Source organism: Argiope bruennichi, chromosome 10, assembly GCF_947563725.1.
Source record: "Argiope bruennichi chromosome 10, qqArgBrue1.1, whole genome shotgun sequence".
NCBI lineage: Eukaryota > Metazoa > Arthropoda > Arachnida > Araneae > Araneidae > Argiope > Argiope bruennichi.
The window spans coordinates 22,125,592-22,137,689 of record NC_079160.1 but is presented as its reverse complement, the minus strand read 5'-3'; the positions used below and the strand labels follow the sequence as shown (position 1 = coordinate 22,137,689).

General features: G+C 34.2%; 3 non-coding genes across 3 annotated transcripts; all 3 read left to right on the top strand.

The window, feature by feature from the left end:
- Nucleotides 1–10,567: 10,567 nt before the first annotated feature.
- On the top strand, nucleotides 10,568–10,651 carry Trnal-uaa (transfer RNA leucine (anticodon UAA)). Its single transcript has one exon. It is a non-coding gene; the product is annotated as a tRNA-Leu (tRNA).
- A 688-nt stretch (nucleotides 10,652–11,339) lies between these two features.
- Trnal-uaa (transfer RNA leucine (anticodon UAA)) lies at nucleotides 11,340–11,423 on the top strand. The gene has a single exon. It is a non-coding gene; the product is annotated as a tRNA-Leu (tRNA).
- A 302-nt stretch (nucleotides 11,424–11,725) lies between these two features.
- Nucleotides 11,726–11,809, top strand: Trnal-uaa (transfer RNA leucine (anticodon UAA)). Its single transcript has one exon. It is a non-coding gene; the product is annotated as a tRNA-Leu (tRNA).
- Nucleotides 11,810–12,098: the final 289 nt, after the last annotated feature.

Sequence of the window (12,098 nt, the reverse complement as noted above, 5' to 3'; positions counted from 1 at the left end):
ATTTTTTTTAAAAAATCATGAATGCACTTAGTTTAACATGTTGTTCGAAACAATCTGCTATATTCAGTATATATTTTACAGTTTATCTATTATCTTAATATATATAAATTACGTGTCACGTTGTTTGTCTGTGATGGACTTCTAAACTACTTAACCGATTTTAATCAAATTTGCACACCGTGTGCAGTTTGATCTAACTTAAAAGATAGGATAGCCCTTTTTTTGAATTTTTAATTAGAATTCTAATTATTAGTTAAAAACTAAATTTCCCGCCAAAAAAAATCTTTTCATTTTCCCCACAGCCAAATGAGTACGGCTTCAGTTTTTTTCCCAACAGTAATGAGACTAGGGCTAACATTTTTCGGCTGATTATTTCAAACGATTCTGTTTATTTTCTTAATGTTTTATGCATTTAAAATTAAACATTGTTAATGAATCGATCTTTCAGATTCATTCTGAAGTACTTTTGAATTAAAATAACACAGAATAAAGGAAATTAAAAATTTCTAATCTGCATAGCGTTACCCCAACTGGCGTAGAAAAACTCACGCATTTGCGTTACCGTAACTGGAGTTGAAAATTCACGCATGCGCATTGTGTTCTGATTGTTGACATGACAACCATTATCAACGGATGATTTAAATTATTTTTAGGTTAGTTGCATGTTTTTGTAATTAAATTGTATTTATGTTAGTTACATATTTTTTGTATACGCTTATAGTTTTAAGTACATCGTTTTTTTAGTTTTTTTTTAACCTGTTTTCAACCGATTATTTTAAATGATTCGTTTTATTTTCTTAGTGTTTGATGCATTTAAAATTAAACATTGTTAGTTAATCGTTCTGGTCATAATGAATCTGATAATAACGTGCCCATAAAGTTTAAACGCTCAGTAACTGTTTTCAGTAATCATATTACAAAAAAATGCTTTGTTTCAGTAAAAAATATTATTATATTAATTGCAGATTAATCCTTTCCACTTTAATTTATAGTATAAATTCTATGGGAACTAACAGAAAATTAGAGAGATACATATTACGTTATGACTGAAGGCGTTTATAATATTATGAGAGAATTATATGACTATCAAAATTTGAAGTTTTATAATATTTTGATGAAGAAGCTATTAAAGTAGGAATTGCGTAAAATATTTAATTATTAAAAATTTAACGAACATTAAGATTGGCGAACCAGTTGAACGCCAAAGGCGGCTAGTTACTTATATTTTTGAACGTACGCTTAGTTTTACCATGGTGAAATCCGGTTCGACATGGTGCTATATGACATTGTCAGTGTGAGAGCAGATAGAAAAAGGTTCTAATAGTTAATTATGAAAAAAAAAAAATGTTTTTTTTTGTGTGTGTGCATGTGTGAGTAAAATTGCGTTTTTCCAGGAAAGACACCTATATCGAAAAACTTTAAAAGCAAAAATATTAAATATAAATACATAAGTAAAAAAAAAGTAATGAAACGCGATTCAAACCGAGAATCTGCAACACACGCGAAATTCATGTTTGTCTGACCACTATACAGCACTGCCCACACTGCGATGCAGTAATCACATACACTTATTCAAATAGTTAGTTACAAAACAATTTGTGTGTGTGTGTGTGTGTGTAGAATCTCATTTTTTCAGGAAAGACACCCATATAGATAAACTTAAAAAGCAAAACCTGAAATAAATGTGAAATTTGATCAAAATCGTTCGAGCCGTTTACAGGAAATAAATAAATTTATATACATATACAAGAATTGCTCGTTTAAAATTATAAGATTCAATCTCTTATGCAATACTTGACGCTCAAAATTTCTTCAAAAATGTTTCTAAGAATCGAAATTAAAATATGGCATTAAAGCTGTTTTGTTTTAATAGCCTTACATCTTCTATATTTATGTATCATTTTAATGGAGTCAATTCCTATGACATCATAATGCCATTAATAACTTAAGTATCCGGGATAATCATATTGCGTATTTACTTTTATAATAATGTAATTTCATTTTCACACTTCTCATGTGAACTGCACAAATAATTAGCAGAATATTCCTTAAGTAATGGAGAAAAAAAATCATGCTTTAAATATTTCTTGATAAAGTAAAACGGTTTGAATTTTATTACAACAATGTTAAAAATCAAGCGCAGTATATTTTTAAAAAACATATCAAAATCCAGATTTATACGGAAATTAGTATCATTAAAAAGATAAATTTTTAAATTTTATAATGGCTTGAAAATTAACGCAACAATATTTTCGGAAGTTATTGCGGAAAAACGTCAAAATCACGCTAAATTTTAATTTACACGATTCAAATTAAATATTTTAAAAATCTCTCAGAAATGCATATTTTCACTGTCTAGAACATCATAGAGCAAAATTGTGAAGTTCTAATCCAAGCAGCCTATTCTGTCGAGCACAACACGCGCGCGCACACACTCCTTCTTTATTACTAAACATAATGATAGAAACATATATTCGTAGGAGGAGATAAAAGTTTGGATTTGCTCATATAGATATGTTATCATTATACAGGGTAATTATAATTAAAGCCCCACTTTCAAAATACTGTAAAAGAAAGACTCACTGGTCAGAATGACTTCAAATTTGAGCTAAATATACTAGGAAGAATGGGTAAATAATATGGCATAAGAAAAAAATTCCAAAGTGCATCAATAGATGGCGCTGTGAGCGGCATATTATGTAATTTAAAAAATAAGGAGGATTGCACATTATATTTGTTATAGAAACGTGGCGTTGTCCTCATATTGCATCTGCGTAGCTTTTCATGAGTCTCTCAAGAAAATATCGCGTTTTGTTCGTTAAACGGTTCTAAAAAAACGGCGACTGTGTGCTATCGGATTTGATTGATTGATTGAAATGGGATGAAAATGGGATTTTCGGCAACAAAGGCCGTTATCTCCTAATGCCAAAAGAGTTCATTCAATAGATGTTAAAAAACTTCAGAGATTGGAGAAGGATCCGAAGATACTGCTTATTAGAAACAGCTTTTTGAATAAACATTTTGAATGAAGAACATCTATTAGCTTTAAAGAAATCCCGGTCAGTAAAGGGTATGAAAAAAAAGATTGTGATCCAATGGGTATGAAAAAAATGATCAATATATTCGCAGAGACAGGTTCTTATGAAGTGAAATCTGACACAGACAGGAAATCAATTGCTTCTTGATAAATAGAAGATGTGGCCATAGCATTACAGGAAGGGATGAGCAGTGGTGTACAAACGTGCACAGGTAATTGTCCGATCTTTAGACATGCCTTGAGCACAGCCCAAAAAATGTTAAGCAATATCTCGCATTGCTATCCATAAAAAATTACCCATATTCAGCTGTTGCATCCTGTTGACTTGCCAGTAAGGCGCACTTTTGCTCAAGAATTTCTTATTAGTATGGAAGTGAACAATGAATGGCCATGCACCATTTTTTGAACAGTAGAAGCCCATTCTATTTCCAAGTCTTTGTCAATACACAAAACTGCAGAATATGGGTAGCGGAAAATCCATTCGCAAATGCACCAATACCGCTTCATTCTACAAAAGTAACTGTATGTTTATGTTTTGGACTGACGGCATCGTTTATTGTAGATGCGGTCCAATTTATTTCGAGGAGGTGGGTTCTGCGAATCCCGTTACTCGTATAGTCAATAGTAATCAGAATGAGTGTCTATTGTGTAATCGGATCATTCCACTTCAAAAACATGCACGTCTGGATAGAATCATTTTAATGCGAGATAGTGCCCCTTCACACTTTGCAAAGTCAGTGATGCAACTGCTCATGGGCATTTCGGAAATGATAGAATTATCAGCCGTCATTTTCCAACAGCCTGACCTTGAAGATCACCGGACCTCATTTCTTGTGACTTCTAGCTGTGGGTTTATCTTAAAAATGCTGGTTCAATGGCTCGATAACAAATTTAGCTGAATTGAAAATACGGATTAAGCAATATATTCACCCCTGAAATACTCCGCTCTGTTGTGGAACATGCTGTTTGTCGATTTTAATTTGTGGCGTAAAATGGTCAGCAGCATATTGAACATATCTTGCGCAAGTCTACCGATAATTAACAGGCATTTTCATTATTGCTTTCTAAATAGTTTTTGGCCTTGGAACAATTAACAACCGAATCATTATGTGCTTTTTATGTCATTTTTGTCCTTAGGACATTTAAAAACCGATTTTTCTCATCCAATATGGTATACGACCTTGTTGTGGCAGATGGAATTCCCACTGCCACAGTTATTAAATTATTTGGAAGCCCTTTTTTCTGTCAAAATAAATAAATAAAAATTTTACACATTGAACATACAGTTGGCTTAGTGCGCAATTTATGCCAAAGTCGTAGTATTTCGATTTAAAATGTCATTTGTAGCCGATTCCACTTTCGTTTTGCAGCTTACAGTGCCATCTATTGATACACTTTGGAAATTTTTTCCTTGTGCCATACCGATTCTCCCTTCTTCAAGCTTACTGAGTTCAAATTTGCGGTCATTCTGACAAGTGTTTATTTTTTTACAGCATTTTGGAACTTTAATTATAATTGCCTGTGCATAGATCTGTTTATGGCTCTAAATACCGATATTAGAACCACATTAATAAACTTTGCTTGATTTTTCCCGTATAAACAAATTTCATTATACTTGAAAATACTTAAATATAATCCACTACAAAGTATAGGATGGCAAACTTCAAAGAAAAGGCGTCAAATTTTATGGGGCTATTAAGGGATATTTAGAAGAACAAACTGCTGAAAACGAAATGATACTTTCTTTTTATTTGCAGTTTGGTTACATTTTGGCCTCTACACATATGCAAAGCATCTAGCTGCCGTCAACGATTCCACTCTTAACTATTCTCCCGAGTGAAGTTGTATCGAGTGTTCAGAGAAAAATATGCGCTAGGAAAAAACTAAAATTGCGTGAAAGACAAGAACTGTTGCAGCAGAAGAAAAAAAAAATGCTCGAAATAGACAATTTTACGGTGCTTTGCGAGAGCTTTGGATACGGTTTCGTTTCAAAACGACATCAGTCCTCCAGCCGTCCACAAGTCGCTTCTCTTCTGAATTTCTTCCTAAATGTACGTCTTTCATTCTCAGATCGACTGCTTTTCACGCCTAGTTTGACTTCCCGAGCCCTTTTCTTTTTTTCCGCACAGAAAGAGGCTAAAATTAGAGAAGAAAAGGCCTAGAGAAACGGCTCGATGACGCGAGGTTGTCGCTCTGGCACAACGAAGCCGTTGAAACGTGCCTCCGACAGTCACTTTGTCACCCAGGCGCTCCAGTTTAACAGACAGAGTCGGCTTTCATTTGGCCTCGTTCCACTCGCAGCTCATTAAGTCAAATTTCCCTTTGAGGCCTGAAGCCAGTCGCTTTTTCTATGACTTTTCTTCTTTCCTTTGGTCCATTATGGTCACACGATCTTAAAGTCCATCACTCATTTTGATGGATTATGTCCACGCCGGTCTTGATGGCGTTTCATGTGACAAAGTTGTGAACTCTGATTAAGGTTTCGTTTAAACTCTTGTAACCAAATGTAATGTAAGTGTACCATCAAATTAACAAGCTACCTCGACTTGGTCGACGATTAACGTTTAGGTAGATATCACCAAAAATTTTTAAAAACCTACTGCTTTTTTAACTTTTATGTATACTAAATTTATGGAAAGCAAATATTGAACCTCCATAATCTGAGTAGCAATCTTTTAACAAAATTTTTATATATGCTTATGAACATGATAAATCAAAATTTCAAAGAATTATAAGTATTAAACTTATTATTTGGTACTTGCACTAAAATCATGGTTTCTGTCGTAACATATTTAACTTCAAAAGCAATGCATGAACATTGCTTTTTCATCAAGTAAGAACATGATGTTGTTTTGGTTTGAGTTTTTTGAAGCAACAAAATGAATGGGAAGAAAATTGGTGATTTATAGCTTTTAAGGCATCGATTTTTCGCTTTTAGGATTATTAGAAAATTATAAAGAAAGTTGTGACATTTGGCGACTTATCGTCAACAAAAAGTTACAATTTGGCTTGTATGTCCGCCATGTACCCGATTCTCCTGTCTGGTCAATAAAGAGCAGAATTGTTAGAAGTTGTTCCCCGAAGGAGCAATAGAAGAAAATGGGAATGAACGCGGAACAGTGAGTAAGGTATCGAAAGTTGCATACATATATGGCAAAAACGTTTTGGAGCTCGAACGATTTTAAGATGAAAAAAAAATTATCGTTCTATGAAATTTGGTATGTTACTCCAAATGTATGGATTCCTTTCAGAGATGAAGAAAATCTATTCATAGGAATCCATTCACAGGAAGTTTGTTCGAATACAAGTGAACAGGATTCTTACAAAATGGAAAAGAGCTAGAACGATCGATTTGTGCACTTTAGTTGTATATCTACATTTTCATGCATGTAAATTTTATTAGGATTTTAATATATGGTCTTGTTACAAAAATTTTAGCTGTAAGACAAATTATAGTTTCGATCCGCAGGATAAAAACGGTGTCCAAAATATATACTCGGTTTCCTTGTCTGAACTACGAAGCACTAAATTCTCATGTGTTGGATTTGAAATTAAAATCCAGTACTCGTGGAGTTCACAGTTTTTCTCAAGGTCTACAGTTTTTTTGCGAAAGGAAAAGAATAACATCTTTCTTAAGATATATAAGAAAAAAATCCCTTTATCCCTTATATTATCCCCTTGACCCACGATTTCTGTGGGCGAGGAAGGGAGTAGGATGTATATATATGTAATGATATTTTAAACTATAATTTCAATTCTAATTAATTCAACTCCATAAGGTTCACGAATAAAATTAGAAGCGCAACAGATTTCCATATCTCAAGTAAGGCATTTAAGGCATGGAATGGCAAGACCAGATTAAAACGGTCTTCCACCCTTCAGTTTGACAAAGAAACTAAAACGGAAATCAGCTTACAGCATGAGGATTTTTCTTATATTCAGGAACCCTCTTTCCCCATCAGTCCCTCACCAAGGACTAAAATAAATTTAAATCTTCTACAGCCCTGCACGAAAAAAGAACCAGCTGCAATAATAAGGGAGAACGGCCTACGCACCACCCGTGAGCTCTCAAATTCGACTCAAATTGTGACCATTGCTTTTACCGATGGCTCTTCAGGCTCCAGTCTTGATCGGGGTGGTGCCGGCATCTTTTAGACCTATGCAAATGACAAATCTGAATTCCACAAAATATCTGTTGGTAAAATTGCCTCAAATTACATCTGTGAGCTGGTGGCTATAAAGGAGGCTTTGAATCTCTACTACACCAAAGCAATCCAAAATTCTAATGGACTTATATTGTTCTCGGATTCTCGCTCTGTCCTCCAGGAGATATTAAGAGGAAACACCCAGCTCACCCAAGATATCATCCTGCTCTTAAACGAAAAAAATAAGGCCCAAAGAACCTGCATTCTCCAATGGATTCCGGCAAACGTCGATATCGAGGGTAATGAGAAGGCTGATATCCTGGCCAAGGAGGCCCGAGAAAGCCCTCAACTTTCTTACAGCCTGACCCTGACTGATGCTGATGCAATATCCATCCGCAAACTACTTCCTGCTTCTTTTCAGAAGCATTCCATCCCTGCCCTAAATTGTGATCGTACTGTATCATCAACCATTGCTAGAACGAGGACTAAACACTCCAGGGAAATGAAAATATCTTCCGATGGCCATCGAAGCTGCAGAAGTTGTCCTCACTGCATTGATACTGAACTCTCCCCCGACCCTATCTTTGATTTCCCGAACATTTTGGCGAAGCTCTTCGAGACCCATCTCATCCGCATCAACTCCTCTACTCTACTGAGTAGTGTAGAGAAGTAGTGTGACATTGATGTGACCAAAGCCGTTTTAGACACTTTTGGACAGATCTATTGCACTACTGGACATGACAACAACAACAATTAATTCAACTAAAGCTTTGCAAAAATTATTGCGTCAGCGGTTCCCACGTGCCGAGTGAAGGAATAGAGAATCTCTGTTGTAAACAGATTTAAAACGATGAAAAAGGATCCCTCTGTTTCTCTTGCCAAGGTTGACACGTATAAGAAATTCCAGCGAGAAACGACACGTGTCAGAAATCTCATGTTATATAAGATCAGGGATAAAATGTTCATCAGCTTTCCATCAATTCTTCTTTTCGTTCTGTGCGTGCTCGTCATTTCTGCTTGTAAATAATTATGCCTTCCCGGGATGGATTAAAGAAAATAAAACGAACTTAAAAATGCAAAGTGTCTTCTCTATCGTCCCTGCCATCTGCTTTTTTAAAAAATTATATGTTTACTTTATATATGTGTGTGTGTATTTGTGTGTGAGCCAGTGTGTCTTCTTTTTTAAAAGAATACATTGGTAGAAAAGTAAAAAATCGAAATAAACGTGATAAATTATTAAAATGTAATAACATTATCACAATTCAATGAGCATATTCAGAAACAATGCAGACGAAATACGAAAAGAAACTTCACAGAGCTTTCACCTTTTGATCTTTTCTCTATTGGACTATAAAGAAAATAAAATAGGATGAATCTGCATTATAAAATTTTATTTACTTGAAAATTATTTTATTTCTTTGTACAGATTACTTTAACATTGCATGAGGCAAAAATATTTTTTTGTAATAACTATAAAAAATTTTTTTATTAACGATTCGAAAAATAATAAGCAAATATATTTAATAATAACATTTAATTCAAATTTCATTTTTCAAAATAAGGTCATTTTTATTTACTTTCTAAATCATCTGTTGATAGTAACCCATTCGCACACACATTGTTTGATTTTTGACAACTGACATGTTTCAAAGTATATTCCTCTAGCATTACGTTGCTGTCATCAATTACATAAACGTGATTAAAATTAACATAAACTCGAAGGAGTGGTTGCCTGAACTTTCTCAAACACACTCTACTAAAGTTTTTATTACCAGAAGGTTTTGCTTGTCATTTGCGTACGATAGTCACGAGATATTACCAATTATTCACGGTATACTTCCGGTCACATTTATTGATAGGACTTATGGTGTGCCCTTTCGGACCCTTGGTGTTCGAAAGAGAGCATCGGTTCGAACCCCATTTCTGGCAGGAAAATGTATAATCTTTTAATGCAACACGCCGAACTACATAAACAAAATCAGAATGAGTTAGTGAATATTACTTTTTAAAGAATTTTATTGATCAGAGTTTATTGGCACCAAAAAGAGTAATATATTTCTTTCATATCCCGTTTCAGAAAACCAGAAGAAAAGGTAGAAATATTAAATCAGTTAAATAGGTGCCTGTTAATTTTTGTCGACTTTTATTCTTTATCGTTGATACATACAGTTAGTACTTTGAAGCCTATTCATGGCTGAAAAATTTTAGAATCGATAGTATTAGCGCAAAACCATCCTTCAATTGGCCGAACGGCCTAAGTCGCCATGTATAAGCTCTGGTTTTCGAAAGAGAGATTGGATTCGAACCCGACATCTGAAAACAAATTGTCTAATTTCTTAAAGCTAGAGGACGAAAAATAGAAATAAATTAGCTTATCTTATATTTGAAAGTACTTAAATGATGAAGGATTATTCGTAAAGAAAAGCGTAAAGTATTTCTATCATTACCAACTCTACAAGGAAAATGTCTTGATTAAATCAATTAAATAGGCTCCAGTTATTTTTGTCTTTTTGTTGTAATATGGTGAATCATCATAGGTACATGGAGTGAGGTACTATGAATATGCACTTTTAGTATATTCATAGTTGAAAATTTATGGAATCAATACCAATGGTACAAATGCGTCGCCAGAATGGACCACCGGTCAAAGGAACCAGATTTAAGCTCTAGTTAACATAAGAGAGCGTGCTTAAAAACACCACTTCTGACATCTATGCGTGTAATTTCTTAAGGACAAACAACGCAAAACAGAAACAAAATTAGAATGTTAGCTGATCTTATTTTCAAAAGTATATCATTGATAAGGGTTTTATTCCCGCCCCTTTTTTTATAATAGGTTCTACGGAGATAGGGAGAACAAGTCTTGAATAAATCAAATAAATAAGTTCCTGCTGCAATATTCGAGATATGTTCATTTATCGCAGGTACATATGGTTTGTCTTTTTACTCTATTCATTGCTGAAAATTTATCGAATCGATATCATGGCTGATAAAGCGTCGTCAGAATGGCCGACCGGTCTAAGGCGCCAGATTTAAAATCTGGTTATCGAACGAGAGCGTGGGTTTAAACCCAACTTCTGACAACAGGTTGTCTGAACCTTTTAAAGATTGACAAAAACGAGAGGAAACTATTTCAGACAGAGTTATCTCATCATATTTTTAAGAGTATTTAATTTATGAGGGTTTTATTCAAGTAAAGAATAATTATTCTTTTTATAATGAGATCTACGGAGATAGGGAGAACAAGTTTTGAATAAATCGAAAAAATTAGTTCATGCTGCAATATACGAGATATGTTCATTTATCGCAGGTATATATGGTTTGTCTTTTTACTCTATTCATAGATGAAAATATGTCGAATCGATAGCATGGCTGTTAAAAGGTTGTCAGAATGGCCGAGCGGTCTAAGGCGCCAGATTTAAACTCTGGTTCTCGAAAGCGAGCGTAGGTTCGAACACCACTTCTGACAGCACCGTTTCTGAACTTTTTAAAGATTGACAAAAACGAGAGGAAACTATTTCAGATAGAGTTATCTCTTCATATTTTTAAGAGTATTTAATTGATGAGGGTTTTATTCAAGTAAAGAATAATTATTCTTTTTATAATGAGATCTACGGAGATAGGGAGAACAAGTTTTGAATAAATCGAAAAAATTAGTTCATGCTGCAAAATTCGAGATATGTTCATTTATCGCAGGTACATACTGTTTGTCTTTTTACTCTATTCATAAATGAAAATATGTCGAATCGATAGCATGGCTTTTAAAGTGTTGTCAGAATGGCCGAGCGGTCTAAGGCGCCTTATATAAGCTCTGGTTCTCGAAAGAGGGCGTGGGTTCGAACCCCACTTCTGAAGCACCGTTTCTGAACTTTTTAAAGAATGAAAAAAACGAGAGAGAAACTAATTCAGATAGAGTTATCTCTTCATATTTTTAAGAGTATTTAATTGATGAGGGTTTTATTCAAGTAAAGAATAATTATTCTTTTCATAATACGTTCTACGGAGATAGGGAGAACAAGTTTTGAATAAATCGAAAAAATTAGTTCCTGCTGCAATATTCAAGATATGTTCATTTATCGCAGGTACATATGGTTTGTCTTATTACTCTATTCAAAGATGAAAATTTATCGAATCGATAGCATGGCTGATAAAGCGTCGTCAGAATGGCCGAGCGGTCTAAGACACCAGATTTAAGCTCTGGTTCTCGAAAGAGAGCGTGGGTTCGAACCCCACTTCTGACAGCGCCGTTTCTGAACTTCTTAAAGATTGAAAAAAATGAGTGGAAACTATTTCAGACAGAGTTATCTCATCATATTTTTAAGAGTATTTAATATATGAGGGTTTTATTCAAGTAAAGAATAATTATTCTTTTCATAATACGTTCTACGGAGATAGGGAGAACAAGTTTTGAATAAATCGAAAAAATTAGTTCCTGCTGCAATATTCAAGATATGTTCATTTATCGCAGGTACATATGGTTTGTCTTTTTACTCTATTCATAGATGAAAATTTATCGAATCGATAGCATGGCTGATAAAGCGTCGTCAGAATGGCCGAGCGGTCTAAGACGCCAGATTTAAGCTCTGGTTCTCGAAAGAGAGCGTGGGTTCGAATCCCACTTCTGACAGCACCGTTTCTGAACTTCTTAAAGATTGAAAAAAATGAGAGGAAACTATTTCAGACAGAGTTATCTCATCATATTTTTAAGAGTATTTAATATATGAGGGTTTTATTCAAGTAAAGAATAATTATTCTTTTCATAATACGTTCTACGGAGATAGGGAGAACAAGTTTTGAATAAATCGAAAAAATTAGTTCCTGCTGCAATATTCAAGATATGTTCATTTATCGCAGGTACATATGGTTTGACTTTTTACTCTATTCATAGATGAAAATTTATCGAATCGATAGCATGG